This window comes from Chiloscyllium punctatum, chromosome 15 (assembly GCF_047496795.1).
Source record: "Chiloscyllium punctatum isolate Juve2018m chromosome 15, sChiPun1.3, whole genome shotgun sequence".
NCBI lineage: Eukaryota > Metazoa > Chordata > Chondrichthyes > Orectolobiformes > Hemiscylliidae > Chiloscyllium > Chiloscyllium punctatum.
Window position 1 is genome coordinate 18,415,120 of NC_092753.1, and position 13,111 is coordinate 18,428,230.

The 13,111-nt window shown below is 47.4% G+C and overlaps 3 non-coding genes across 3 annotated transcripts; all 3 read left to right on the forward strand.

Moving 5' to 3' along the window:
- Nucleotides 1-2,851: 2,851 nt before the first annotated feature.
- trnag-ucc (transfer RNA glycine (anticodon UCC)) lies at nt 2,852-2,923 on the forward strand. The gene has a single exon. It is a non-coding gene; the product is annotated as a tRNA-Gly (tRNA).
- A 3,611-nt stretch (nt 2,924-6,534) lies between these two features.
- trnae-uuc (transfer RNA glutamic acid (anticodon UUC)) lies at nt 6,535-6,606 on the forward strand. Its single transcript has one exon. It is a non-coding gene; the product is annotated as a tRNA-Glu (tRNA).
- A 3,611-nt stretch (nt 6,607-10,217) lies between these two features.
- Nucleotides 10,218-10,289, forward strand: trnag-ucc (transfer RNA glycine (anticodon UCC)). The gene has a single exon. It is a non-coding gene; the product is annotated as a tRNA-Gly (tRNA).
- Nucleotides 10,290-13,111: the final 2,822 nt, after the last annotated feature.

The window sequence follows — 13,111 nt, forward strand, 5'->3', positions numbered from 1 at the left end:
ATAAGAAGGACCATAAGACGCAGTATTTATAGCAAAAGGATTACAGTTTAATGCAGCTGAAATGATATATTAAACACATTTAGGTTAAGCCTTTCATCTTTTATAATGGGTTTACTAGTTTCCGTTCTTTAATATAAGAACCTCAGAACCTTTTCAAAGTTACGTTGTCGAGATAACTTCAGGTTGTCTAACAAGAGATGCCATCTCAGCTCAGACAATGCATTAAAGGTGTGAGGTTAAAGTCTGTCTGTGTCCCAATCTTGAGTCAGACTGGTTCTAGCCTCCCAGTCGGAGAGCACTTCAGCGCTCTGTGCCTTTCGGTCTCGGACCCCTGGGTGACAATCCTCCAAGGCAGACTATGGGACAGCCAACAATGCAAAGTGGCCAAGCAGAGGCTGATAGTCAAGTTCGGTACCCATGGGGATGACTTTAACTGGGCACTTTGGTTCATGTCACACGACACGTGACAACACTGCACTGTATACTATTTCACGGACACTACACAAGTACACGCACACACACAAAAGCACACTCCTACCAACCCACACACACATGCATACCCTCTCTCAAACACAAGCTCTCTCTCATAAACTCACTCAAACACTTCCACATTCACAGCCACTCACGCACATTCTCACAAATTGATACCCCAGTACACTCACACACATGCACCTACACACACTCTCACACACCCGCATATCCCTACATGCATACACACACACACAGACACACACACACACAGCCACACACACCCACACATGCACCCACACACACACACATGCAGCCACACACACACGCATGCACCCACACACGCAGACACACACACACACACACACACACATATACACACACACACACACACAGTCCCCCCCGCCCCCCCCCCCCCACACACACTGATTCCGGGTTCTCACGACTCTCAGCTGGAGACTATCATTGCCTGCAGACCCGACCTTCATCCCCCCACGACACCATGAAGGGTAACACTTGCTCATGCCCTTACACAGCCGTCTGTGCCCTCCCTTGACCCCGTCCTTTCCATCTTGCCCACCGCCCCTCCATGACGCTCTACCTCCTTCCTGCGCAGGTTTGCTCTGACAATGTCAATTTCACGTCCTTTGTCAATTTCACTTCCTATGTCAATTTCACCGCACTACGTTTTCTTTTTCCCCTCACGAACCGGGATCACCCTACGCTGTGCTTGCTGACCCCACCCCCTACGTTTGCCTTCCCGGATAGCGCTTTGTGTTTCGTTGGAACCGCAGGAGTAGCTGCGGACGTTCTGCTTAAACCTGAGCGGATAACACTGTTCTGCTCGGAGACAGGGAGGTCTGTAGATGCTGGAGCCCGAAACATCGATTTCCCTGCTGTGCGTTTCCAGCAACACACTCTCGACACTGTTCTGCCACGACCCTGTCTCGGTTGCACACAATCCCATTCATCATTAAGGCGCCACGGCATCCCAAGGACTTGGGACCCATGGGAACTAAATGATGACAGCGGCCTCAGCACTCTGCACCCCCTGACCTTGGAAAGCCCATCTTGGTTCAGGTTACCTATCTAGGGCAGGGAGGGTTTTGCGTGCACTGCCTTCCCACATCAGTGGAAGCGACCTTCACTAAACAGCTGCCCATGACTACCCCTTGCTGTGAAGTTAAACATCACACAACACCAGGTTATAGTCCAACAGATTTAATTGGAAGCTCTAGATTGCGGACAACCACCTGATGAAGGAGCAGCGCTCCGAAAGCTAGTGCTTCCAATTAAACCTGTTGGTCTATAACCTGGTGTTGTGTGATTTTTAACTTTCTATACCCCAGTCCAACACTGGCATCTCCAAATCATGCCCTCCTGTGAAAACCCCTTACTGCTGACTGACACCTCCCCCTCTTCTACAAAGTAAAAGAGAAACCTGCAAATCTATCAACGGGATCGAACTTCAAATTAATACATATTCCTCGAGAGGGTTCTGCTTCCCGAACTGTTACCCGGAATTCCCTCCTCTCCACAATTACTGCAGCGTGGCCTCAGTCTAATGGTTCCTCTGTTTTTGCCGTTTTTGTTTTCTAAGAAAACTCTTGAGAAGTTTTAGAAACTGAAAGAACTGCAGAATTACGTGGGGCATGGATAGGATAAATAGACAAAGTCTTTTCCCTGGGGTCGGGGAGTCCAGAACTAGAGGGCATAGGTTTAGTGTGAGAGGCGAAAGATATAAAAGCGACCAAAGGGTCAACGCTTTCATCCAGAGGGTGGTACGTGTGTGGAATGAGCTGCCAGAGGAAGTGGCGGAGGCTGGTACAATTGCAACATTTTCCAGGCATTTGGATGGGTATATGAATAGGAAGGGTTTGGAAGGATATGGGCCGGGTGCTGGCAGGTGGGACTAGATTGGGTTGGGATATCTGGTCGGCATGGGCAGGTTGGACCGAAGGGTCTGTTTCCGAGCTGCACATCTCTATCTCGATGACTATGTCTACGCTGTAAATCAGAAACCAAACCCGAAGTCGGTGGTAAAGCTGTATGAAGAGAAATCAGAGTTCACGTTTCGGTCCGGTGAACCTTTCTGAGAACTTGACAAGTTTTAATTGTGTGATCGTTCCAGGGTTGCCCTGGGATTTTCGTGCTATTTCTGTTATTGATTGATTTCAGATGATGAGAAATCCGAAATGCTGCTTTGTGTGTATTAAAAAGTGAGGCGGGGCATCAGGAGACCGATCCACTCAGTAAAACCCGGTCTTTGATGACTTCTCAATTCTAATATTTCACTGCAAAATTTCCAACAAAACAACAACGAAATTTCGAGTCAAGAACTATTATGGCACATCAGCTGATTTCTAGAGCGCTTAAGCCTGTAGCGATGGTGGTATAGTGGTGAGCATAGCTGCCTTCCAAGCAGTTGACCCGGGTTCGATTCCCGGCCATCGCAAGCAGTGCATTTTAACACCACTCCACAACCAAAAGAGCCGATCGATTCAGTGGGAATGAAACAGCTCCGTCTGCACATCACATTGAGTCTGCCAGACCTCTGGAGTGCAGACACAACTTTGAAGTTGAGGATGTCCCCAGGAGGATTAAGGAGTCAAGTCGAACACGGTTCAAAGAAACACGAGTCATGGCAGAATTCCTTGGTTTTCCATCTTATTTCGAAAGAAATGTTTCCGGATTTCACTCATTTCAACATTACTCTCATTTTGTTTTTTGTGAACTACAGCCTAATATCAAGTGAAATGTGGGTGGACAGTTCACAAATATCCAAACAACGTTATTTCTCATATCGAATCGGTGATGTTATTGTTTTAGGTGCAGGTCAGAAATAGGAGGAGTGGACACCAGCTGCTTTTATATTTCCAGTATGAGAAAATGATTCGATAAAACTCTGAGAGATGATAGAAGTGACCACACAGTGAGTGAAAGTTTAATCCAGGATAAAGTTAAAAATCACACAACACCAGATTACAGTCCAACAGCTTTACTTGGAAGCACTAGTTTTAGGAGTGCTCCGAAAGCTACTTGGACGATAACCTGGTATTGTGTGATTTTGAACTTTGTCCTCCCCAGTCCACCACAGGCTCCTCCACGTCATCATCCGAGATCGTCATCATGGATTTGTTAAGGGAAGGTAGTGTCTGATGAAGGTGACTGATTTTCTTTGAAGGATAAAGAATGGATGGAGTGTATCCGATGTAGATCAACCTGATGATAAGAAGGACCATAAGACGCAGTATTTATAGCAAAAGGATTACAGTTTAATGCAGCTGAAATGATATATTAAACACATTTAGGTTAAGCCTTTCATCTTTTATAATGGGTTTACTAGTTTCCGTTCTTTAATATAAGAACCTCAGAACCTTTTCAAAGTTACGTTGTCGAGATAACTTCAGGTTGTCTAACAAGAGATGCCATCTCAGCTCAGACAATGCATTAAAGGTGTGAGGTTAAAGTCTGTCTGTGTCCCAATCTTGAGTCAGACTGGTTCTAGCCTCCCAGTCGGAGAGCACTTCAGCGCTCTGTGCCTTTCGGTCTCGGACCCCTGGGTGACAATCCTCCAAGGCAGACTATGGGACAGCCAACAATGCAAAGTGGCCAAGCAGAGGCTGATAGTCAAGTTCGGTACCCATGGGGATGACTTTAACTGGGCACTTTGGTTCATGTCACACGACACGTGACAACACTGCACTGTATACTATTTCACGGACACTACACAAGTACACGTACACAAACAAAAGCACACTCCTACCGACCCACACACACATGCATACCCTCTCTCAAACACAAGCTCTCTCTCATAAACTCACTCAAACACTTCCACATTCACAGCCACTCACGCACATTCTCACAAATTGATACCCCAGTACACTCACACACATGCACCTACACACACACACTCACACACCCGCATATCCCTACATGCATACACACACACACAGACACACACACACACAGCCACACACACCCACACATGCACCCACACACACACACATGCAGCCACACACACACGCATGCACCCACACACGCAGACACACACACACACACACACACATATACACACACACAGTCCCCCCCGCCCCCCCCACACACACTGATTCCGGGTTCTCACGACTCTCAGCTGGAGACTATCATTGCCTGCAGACCCGACCTTCATCCCCCCACGACACCATGAAGGGTAACACTTGCTCATGCCCTTACACAGCCGTCTGTGCCCTCCCTTGACCCCGTCCTTTCCATCTTGCCCACCGCCCCTCCATGACGCTCTACCTCCTTCCTGCGCAGGTTTGCTCTGACAATGTCAATTTCACGTCCTTTGTCAATTTCACTTCCTATGTCAATTTCACCGCACTACGTTTTCTTTTTCCGCTCACGAACCGGGATCACCCTACGCTGTGCTTGCTGACCCCACCCCCTACGTTTGCCTTCCCGGATAGCGCTTTGTGTTTCGTTGGAACCGCAGGAGTAGCTGCGGACGTTCTGCTTAAACCTGAGCGGATAACACTGTTCTGCTCGGAGACAGGGAGGTCTGTAGATGCTGGAGCCCGAAACATCGATTTCCCTGCTGTGCGTTTCCAGCAACACACTCTCGACACTGTTCTGCCACGACCCTGTCTCGGTTGCACACAATCCCATTCATCATTAAGGCGCCACGGCATCCCAAGGACTTGGGACCCATGGGAACTAAATGATGACAGCGGCCTCAGCACTCTGCACCCCCTGACCTTGGAAAGCCCATCTTGGTTCAGGTTACCTATCTAGGGCAGGGAGGGTTTTGCGTGCACTGCCTTCCCACATCAGTGGAAGCGACCTTCACTAAACAGCTGCCCATGACTACCCCTTGCTGTGAAGTTAAACATCACACAACACCAGGTTATAGTCCAACAGATTTAATTGGAAGCTCTAGATTGCGGACAACCACCTGATGAAGGAGCAGCGCTCCGAAAGCTAGTGCTTCCAATTAAACCTGTTGGTCTATAACCTGGTGTTGTGTGATTTTTAACTTGCTATACCCCAGTCCAACACTGGCATCTCCAAATCATGCCCTCCTGTGAAAACCCCTTACTGCTGACTGACACCTCCCCCTCTTCTACAAAGTAAAAGAGAAACCTGCAAATCTATCAACGGGATCGAACTTCAAATTAATACATATTCCTCGAGAGGGTTCTGCTTCCCGAACTGTTACCCGGAATTCCCTCCTCTCCACAATTACTGCAGCGTGGCCTCAGTCTAATGGTTCCTCTGTTTTTGCCGTTTTTGTTTTCTAAGAAAACTCTTGAGAAGTTTTAGAAACTGAAAGAACTGCAGAATTACGTGGGGCATGGATAGGATAAATAGACAAAGTCTTTTCCCTGGGGTCGGGGAGTCCAGAACTAGAGGGCATAGGTTTAGTGTGAGAGGCGAAAGATATAAAAGCGACCAAAGGGTCAACGCTTTCATCCAGAGGGTGGTACGTGTGTGGAATGAGCTGCCAGAGGAAGTGGCGGAGGCTGGTACAATTGCAACATTTTCCAGGCATTTGGATGGGTATATGAATAGGAAGGGTTTGGAAGGATATGGGCCGGGTGCTGGCAGGTGGGACTAGATTGGGTTGGGATATCTGGTCGGCATGGGCAGGTTGGACCGAAGGGTCTGTTTCCGAGCTGCACATCTCTATCTCGATGACTATGTCTACGCTGTAAATCAGAAACCAAACCCGAAGTCGGTGGTAAAGCTGTATGAAGAGAAATCAGAGTTCACGTTTCGGTCCGGTGAACCTTTCTGAGAACTTGACAAGTTTTAATTGTGTGATCGTTCCAGGGTTGCCCTGGGATTTTCGTGCTATTTCTGTTATTGATTGATTTCAGATGATGAGAAATCCGAAATGCTGCTTTGTGTGTATTAAAAAGTGAGGCGGGGCATCAGGAGACCGATCCACTCAGTAAAACTCGGTCTTTGATGACTTCTCAATTCTAATATTTCACTGCAAAATTTCCAACAAAACAACAACGAAATTTCGATTCAAGAACTATTATGGCACATCAGCTGATTTCTAGAGCGCTTCAGCCTGTAGCGATGGTGGTATAGTGGTGAGCATAGCTGCCTTTCAAGCAGTTGACCCGGGTTCGATTCCCGGCCATCGCAAGCAGTGCATTTTAACACCACTCCACAACCAAAAGAGCCGATCGATTCAGTGGGAATGAAACAGCTCCGTCTGCACATCACATTGAGTCTGCCAGACCTCTGGAGTGCAGACACAACTTTGAAGTTGAGGATGTCCCCAGGAGGATTAAGGAGTCAAGTCGAACACGGTTCAAAGAAACACGAGTCATGGCAGAATTCCTTGGTTTTCCATCTTATTTCGAAAGAAATGTTTCCGGATTTCACTCATTTCAACATTACTCTCATTTTGTTTTTTGTGAACTACAGCCTAATATCAAGTGAAATGTGGGTGGACAGTTCACAAATATCCAAACAACGTTATTTCTCATATCGAATCGGTGATGTTATTGTTTTAGGTGCAGGTCAGAAATAGGAGGAGTGGACACCAGCTGCTTTTATATTTCCAGTATGAGAAAATGATTCGATAAAACTCTGAGAGATGATAGAAGTGACCACACAGTGAGTGAAAGTTTAATCCAGGATAAAGTTAAAAATCACACAACACCAGATTACAGTCCAACAGCTTTACTTGGAAGCACTAGTTTTAGGAGTGCTCCGAAAGCTACTTGGACGATAACCTGGTATTGTGTGATTTTGAACTTTGTCCTCCCCAGTCCACCACAGGCTCCTCCACGTCATCATCCGAGATCGTCATCATGGATTTGTTAAGGGAAGGTAGTGTCTGATGAAGGTGACTGATTTTCTTTGAAGGATAAAGAATGGATGGAGTGTATCCGATGTAGATCAACCTGATGATAAGAAGGACCATAAGACGCAGTATTTATAGCAAAAGGATTACAGTTTAATGCAGCTGAAATGATATATTAAACACATTTAGGTTAAGCCTTTCATCTTTTATAATGGGTTTACTAGTTTCCGTTCTTTAATATAAGAACCTCAGAACCTTTTCAAAGTTACGTTGTCGAGATAACTTCAGGTTGTCTAACAAGAGATGCCATCTCAGCTCAGACAATGCATTAAAGGTGTGAGGTTAAAGTCTGTCTGTGTCCCAATCTTGAGTCAGACTGGTTCTAGCCTCCCAGTCGGAGAGCACTTCAGCGCTCTGTGCCTTTCGGTCTCGGACCCCTGGGTGACAATCCTCCAAGGCAGACTATGGGACAGCCAACAATGCAAAGTGGCCAAGCAGAGGCTGATAGTCAAGTTCGGTACCCATGGGGATGACTTTAACTGGGCACTTTGGTTCATGTCACACGACACGTGACAACACTGCACTGTATACTATTTCACGGACACTACACAAGTACACGTACACACACAAAAGCACACTCCTACCGACCCACACACACATGCATACCCTCTCTCAAACACAAGCTCTCTCTCATAAACTCACTCAAACACTTCCACATTCACAGCCACTCACGCACATTCTCACAAATTGATACCCCAGTACACTCACACACATGCACCTACACACACACACTCACACACCCGCATATCCCTACATGCATACACACACACACAGACACACACACACACAGCCACACACACCCACACATGCACCCACACACACACACATGCAGCCACACACACACGCATGCACCCACACACGCAGACACACACACACACACACACACATATACACACACACAGTCCCCCCCGCCCCCCCCACACACACTGATTCCGGGTTCTCACGACTCTCAGCTGGAGACTATCATTGCCTGCAGACCCGACCTTCATCCCCCCACGACACCATGAAGGGTAACACTTGCTCATGCCCTTACACAGCCGTCTGTGCCCTCCCTTGACCCCGTCCTTTCCATCTTGCCCACCGCCCCTCCATGACGCTCTACCTCCTTCCTGCGCAGGTTTGCTCTGACAATGTCAATTTCACGTCCTTTGTCAATTTCACTTCCTATGTCAATTTCACCGCACTACGTTTTCTTTTTCCCCTCACGAACCGGGATCACCCTACGCTGTGCTTGCTGACCCCACCCCCTACGTTTGCCTTCCCGGATAGCGCTTTGTGTTTCGTTGGAACCGCAGGAGTAGCTGCGGACGTTCTGCTTAAACCTGAGCGGATAACACTGTTCTGCTCGGAGACAGGGAGGTCTGTAGATGCTGGAGCCCGAAACATCGATTTCCCTGCTGTGCGTTTCCAGCAACACACTCTCGACACTGTTCTGCCACGACCCTGTCTCGGTTGCACACAATCCCATTCATCATTAAGGCGCCACGGCATCCCAAGGACTTGGGACCCATGGGAACTAAATGATGACAGCGGCCTCAGCACTCTGCACCCCCTGACCTTGGAAAGCCCATCTTGGTTCAGGTTACCTATCTAGGGCAGGGAGGGTTTTGCGTGCACTGCCTTCCCACATCAGTGGAAGCGACCTTCACTAAACAGCTGCCCATGACTACCCCTTGCTGTGAAGTTAAACATCACACAACACCAGGTTATAGTCCAACAGATTTAATTGGAAGCTCTAGATTTCGGACAACCACCTGATGAAGGAGCAGCGCTCCGAAAGCTAGTGCTTCCAATTAAACCTGTTGGTCTATAACCTGGTGTTGTGTGATTTTTAACTTTCTATACCCCAGTCCAACACTGGCATCTCCAAATCATGCCCTCCTGTGAAAACCCCTTACTGCTGACTGACACCTCCCCCTCTTCTACAAAGTAAAAGAGAAACCTGCAAATCTATCAACGGGATCGAACTTCAAATTAATACATATTCCTCGAGAGGGTTCTGCTTCCCGAACTGTTACCCGGAATTCCCTCCTCTCCACAATTACTGCAGCGTGGCCTCAGTCTAATGGTTCCTCTGTTTTTGCCGTTTTTGTTTTCTAAGAAAACTCTTGAGAAGTTTTAGAAACTGAAAGAACTGCAGAATTACGTGGGGCATGGATAGGATAAATAGACAAAGTCTTTTCCCTGGGGTCGGGGAGTCCAGAACTAGAGGGCATAGGTTTAGTGTGAGAGGCGAAAGATATAAAAGCGACCAAAGGGTCAACGCTTTCATCCAGAGGGTGGTACGTGATTGGAATGAGCTGCCAGAGGAAGTGGCGGAGGCTGGTACAATTGCAACATTTTCCAGGCATTTGGATGGGTATATGAATAGGAAGGGTTTGGAAGGATATGGGCCGGGTGCTGGCAGGTGGGACTAGATTGGGTTGGGATATCTGGTCGGCATGGGCAGGTTGGACCGAAGGGTCTGTTTCCGAGCTGCACATCTCTATCTCGATGACTATGTCTACGCTGTAAATCAGAAACCAAACCCGAAGTCGGTGGTAAAGCTGTATGAAGAGAAATCAGAGTTCACGTTTCGGTCCGGTGAACCTTTCTGAGAACTTGACAAGTTTTAATTGTGTGATCGTTCCAGGGTTGCCCTGGGATTTTCGTGCTATTTCTGTTATTGATTGATTTCAGATGATGAGAAATCCGAAATGCTGCTTTGTGTGTATTAAAAAGTGAGGCGGGGCATCAGGAGACCGATCCACTAAGTAAAACTCGGTCTTTGATGACTTCTCAATTCTAATATTTCACTGCAAAATTTCCAACAAAACAACAACGAAATTTCGAGTCAAGAACTATTATGGCACATCAGCTGATTTCTAGAGCGCTTCAGCCTGTAGCGATGGTGGTATAGTGGTGAGCATAGCTGCCTTCCAAGCAGTTGACCCGGGTTCGATTCCCGGCCATCGCAAGCAGTGCATTTTAACACCACTCCACAACCAAAAGAGCCGATCGGTTCAGTGGGAATGAAACACCTCCGTCTGCACATCACATTGAGTCTGCCAGACCTCTGGAGTGCAGACACAACTTTGAAGTTGAGGATGTGCCCAGGAGGATTAAGGAGTCAAGTCGAACACGGTTCAAAGAAACACGAGTCATGGCAGAATTCCTTGGTTTTCCATCTTATTTCGAAAGAAATGTTTCCGGATTTCACTCATTTCAACATTACTCTCATTTTGTTTTTTGTGAACTACAGCCTAATATCAAGTGAAATGTGGGTGGACAGTTCACAAATATCCAAACAACGTTATTTCTCATATCGAATCGGTAATGTTATTGTTTTAGGTGCAGGTCAGAAATAGGAGGAGTGGACACCAGCTGCTTTTATATTTCCAGTATGAGAAAATGATTCGATAAAACTCTGAGAGATGATAGAAGTGACCACACAGTGAGTGAAAGTTTAATCCAGGATAAAGTTAAAAATCACACAACACCAGATTTCAGTCCAACAGCTTTACTTGGAAGCACTAGTTTTAGGAGTGCTCCGAAAGCTACTTGGACGATAACCTGGTATTGTGTGATTTTGAACTTTGTCCTCCCCAGTCCACCACAGGCTCCTCCACGTCATCATCCGATATAGTCATCATGGATTTGTTAAGGGAAGGTAGTGTCTGATGAAGGTGACTGATTTTCTTTGAAGGATAAAGAATGGATGGAGTGTATCCGATGTAGATCAACCTGATGATAAGAAGGACCATAAGACGCAGTATTTATAGCAAAAGGATTACAGTTTAATGCAGCTGAAATGATATATTAAACACATTTAGGTTAAGCCTTTCATCTTTTATAATGGGTTTACTAGTTTCCGTTCTTTAATATAAGAACCTCAGAACCTTTTCAAAGTTACGTTGTCGAGATAACTTCAGGTTGTCTAACAAGAGATGCCATCTCAGCTCAGACAATGCATTAAAGGTGTGAGGTTAAAGTCTGTCTGTGTCCCAATCTTGAGTCAGACTGGTTCTAGCCTCCCAGTCGGAGAGCACTTCAGCGCTCTGTGCCTTTCGGTCTCGGACCCCTGGGTGACAATCCTCCAAGGCAGACTATGGGACAGCCAACAATGCAAAGTGGCCAAGCAGAGGCTGATAGTCAAGTTCGGTACCCATGGGGATGACTTTAACTGGGCACTTTGGTTCATGTCACACGACACGTGACAACACTGCACTGTATACTATTTCACGGACACTACACAAGTACACGCACACACACAAAAGCACACTCCTACCGACCCACACACACATGCATACCCTCTCTCAAACACAAGCTCTCTCTCATAAACTCACTCAAACACTTCCACATTCACAGCCACTCACGCACATTCTCACAAATTGATACCCCAGTACACTCACACACATGCACCTACACACACTCTCACACACCCGCATATCCCTACATGCATACACACACACACAGACACACACACACAGCCACACACACCCACACATGCACCCACACACACACACATGCAGCCACACACACACGCATGCACCCACACACGCAGACACACACACACACACACACACACACACACACAGTCCCCCCCGCCCCCCCCACACACACTGATTCCGGGTTCTCACGACTCTCAGCTGGAGACTATCATTGCCTGCAGACCCGACCTTCATCCCCCCACGACATCATGAAGGGTAACACTTGCTCATGCCCTTACACAGCCGTCTGTGCCCTCCCTTGACCCCGTCCTTTCCATCTTGCCCACCGCCCCTCCATGACGCTCTACCTCCTTCCTGCGCAGGTTTGCTCTGACAATGTCAATTTCACGTCCTTTGTCAATTTCACTTCCTATGTCAATTTCACCGCACTACGTTTTCTTTTTCCCCTCACGAACCGGGATCACCCTACGCTGTGCTTGCTGACCCCACCCCCTACGTTTGCCTTCCCGGATAGCGCTTTGTGTTTCGTTGGAACCGCAGGAGTAGCTGCGGACGTTCTGCTTAAACCTGAGCGGATAACACTGTTCTGCTCGGAGACAGGGAGGTCTGTAGATGCTGGAGCCCGAAACATCGATTTCCCTGCTGTGCGTTTCCAGCAACACACTCTCGACACTGTTCTGCCACGACCCTGTCTCGGTTGCACACAATCCCATTCATCATGAAGGCGCCACGGCATCCCAAGGACTTGGGACCCATGGGAACTAAATGATGACAGCGGCCTCAGCACTCTGCACTCCCTGACCTTGGAAAGCCCATCTTGGTTCAGGTTACCTATCTAGGGCAGGGAGGGTTTTGCGTTCACTGCCTTCCCACATCAGTGGAAGCGACCTTCACGAAACAGCTGCCCATGACTACCCCTTGCTGTGAAGTTAAACATCACACGACACCAGGTTATAGTCCAACAGATTTAATTGGAAGCTCTAGATTTCGGACAACCACCTGATGAAGGAGCAGCGCTCCGAAAGCTAGTGCTTCCAATTAAAACTGTTGGTCTATAACCTGGTGTTGTGTGATTTTTAACTTTCTATACCCCAGTCCAACACTGGCATCTCCAAATCATGCCCTCCTGTGAAAACCCCTTACTGCTGACTGACACCTCCCCCTCTTCTACAAAGTAAAAGAGAAACCTGCAAATCTATCAACGGGATCGAACTTCAAATTAATACATATTCCTCGAGAGGGTTCTGCTTCCCGAACTGTTACCCGGAATTCCCTCCTCTCCACAATTACTGCAGCGTGGCCTCAGTCTAATGGTTCCTCTGTTTTTGCCGTTTTTGTTTTCTAAGAA